The following is a 2,453-nucleotide window of genomic DNA, read 5'->3' on the forward strand; positions in this document are numbered from 1 at the left end:
ACAGAACGTGTTTCACTCAGTTCCGGAAGCTGGGTCCAGGATCGGGGCGTTGGCAGGTTCAGTTTTTCCTGAGGCCTCTCTCCTTGGCTTGCCGCCAGCTTCTCACTGTGTCCCCACACGGCCTTTCTTCTGCGCGCATGCGTCCCTGTTATCTGCTGGGCTATCGGAAAAGTCATGACACATTTTTGTGTTGAAAAACATAGAAAAAACACATCACGGCTTTGGTGACAGCCCATAGCTCGTTCTCTCTCTCTCTCTCTCTCCTTATGAGGATACCTGTGACCTCACTGGACCCTAATTACCTCCTCATAGGCCCTATCTCCACAGTTACACTGGGGGTTAGGGCTTCAACCTGGGAATTTGAGGGGAGCCACAGTTCAGTCCATAACAAAAGTGCTAACATTTCTACAGTGATGTCGTCCAAAAGGTAACAGGTCTCTGGACAGCTCGGTCCCCTTCCCTCTCACTTTCATTCTTGGACTATAATTGTGGGGCCTGGGTACTCTGGATTAGCCCCTATTGCCATTGCAACTCCAAGTGGCTTAAACGAAATACCTGAATTAGTGAAAAGGCCAGGAGCTGCCAGACTTGCAGCAAGGCTGCAGCCGGGGGGTGAGGTCAGGAAAGCAGCCCCAGTCCCGGGGTCCATTTTCCTCTCCCTCCCTGACAGCAGATGGCCACTAGCAGCTCCAACTTACTCCTGCCCCAGGGCGACCCACGAAGACAAAGAGGTATTCTTTCCCAATATCCAGCAAAGCTCAGCAAACCAATGTGGGTCATATCCTGACCCCCTACCCAATCCTTTGTAACGGGGTTGGAATACTGAATGCAGGCCTGGATCACATATCCCAGAGCAAAACTTCAGCTGTCCTGGCTCCACCCACATCTCAGAACAGGCTTGCCCATCCCTCCGCAGGTGCTCGTGTGTGAATCACTTGTCTACACGTTGCCCACCGCATTGGCTGACCAGGCCCTGGGGTGCAGGTCTAGGAGTTTGGGGCCTATGCCCTTCTTGGCTAGGAGGGGGTCATAGCCATACAACATTAAAATAAAACAACAACAACAAAAAAAACCCACCAGTCACAGGAGGGGGGACCAGCACAGGCCCTTTGAGATGTTCCAGAAGCCAGAGGAGCTCAGAGAAGAAGAGCTCTCTGGGGCCTGGCAGGCTGCCTGGGGAACACAGGACTTGAGGTGGGCATGGGAGGGCTAGGAGTTAGGCAGAGGGTCAAAGGGGCAGTGGTGGCAGCACGAGTTAAAGAGTGATGGTGGGAGTGAAGGAGGAATGTTGGTCGGTCACGGAGCAGGGAGGGAGGTGAGGGCGGCCGGAAGGCATGGGATCAGAGAGCCTTGAATGCTAGCACAAGGGGTATGGAATAAGCCTATGGGCAAAAGGAAGCAGAAGTGGTTTTGAACAAGGAAGGGACCTGGCACAGGAGAGCCTGGGGGAGATGAGTGTGAGCAAGCGTGAGAAGGAGCCATGCAGCAGGCTAAACCCTTGGGGGGGGGACTCACCCTCCCAGGAGGGCAGGATGGGGAACAGCCGAGGCCTCAGGGCCGCACTGTGAGGCAGGGTGTGGCCTTTCGGACTCCAAGCTGCCTCTCAGGATCCTGCAGCTTCCTGCACTGTGAGGTCTTCCAGCAGTAAGCAGGGTGGAAAGAGAACACCCCCAAAGCCTACCACACCTTAAGGGACTGAAGGGAGGGAGCAGAGCAGGACAAGGCCTAGAGTGAAACCCTTCAGAGATGCCCAAACCTGGCCTAAATCCCTACATACCATCCCCGAAGGCCCCTGATCTCACTGTAGAGACCCCACAGATGTGGGTGATCTCTGGTTACTGTTTGAGTCGGCCCTCATGTGAAATCACAACATGCCTCTGTTCCATTGTCCGGGACTACCCTGAGTGCCCTGCAGAACTACAAATCCATCCTCCCCAACCCTTGCCACTCTCTGGGGTTCCTTTTTCAGCAGCTGAACAACCGTAGTTGGCCCAGAGGTCCGTGTAAACTGGTCTCTTCCCACCTTGCTTGCCCCATTTCCCCCTCCCCACCCTAGGCACTGCACCTCTGTTAATACAGCCTCAGTTGGCACTTACCCTTGGGAGCAGCCTTCCCTCTGCCTGCAGGTGGGGATGGGAAAGAAAAGAACATTCCATAGAAAGTCACACCCTGCTCCACTGAGGCCCACATCCCCACCACCCATATCTTTCCAGCGCTGGCTCAAGACCCCACTCCAACAATGGCCACACCCGGGTCAGGCCAGGGCTTCCTCTATAAGGATCTGCGCCCCAGAGAAGGGCTGACACCATTGCTGGTCCAGTAATGAGACCTAGCTACCTTTCCTCCCAGCCTAGAAAGGGGGAGGGGGCTGAGCCAAGGGGCAACCCTAGGCTGCCTGCAACAGAAACACCACCCCTGTCCAGGTCCAGAGGGCGGGGAAGGGGGCAGGATGG

This window comes from Tupaia chinensis, unplaced genomic scaffold (assembly GCF_000334495.1).
Source record: "Tupaia chinensis unplaced genomic scaffold, TupChi_1.0 Scaffold000077_1, whole genome shotgun sequence".
Taxonomy (NCBI): Eukaryota; Metazoa; Chordata; class Mammalia; order Scandentia; family Tupaiidae; genus Tupaia; species Tupaia belangeri.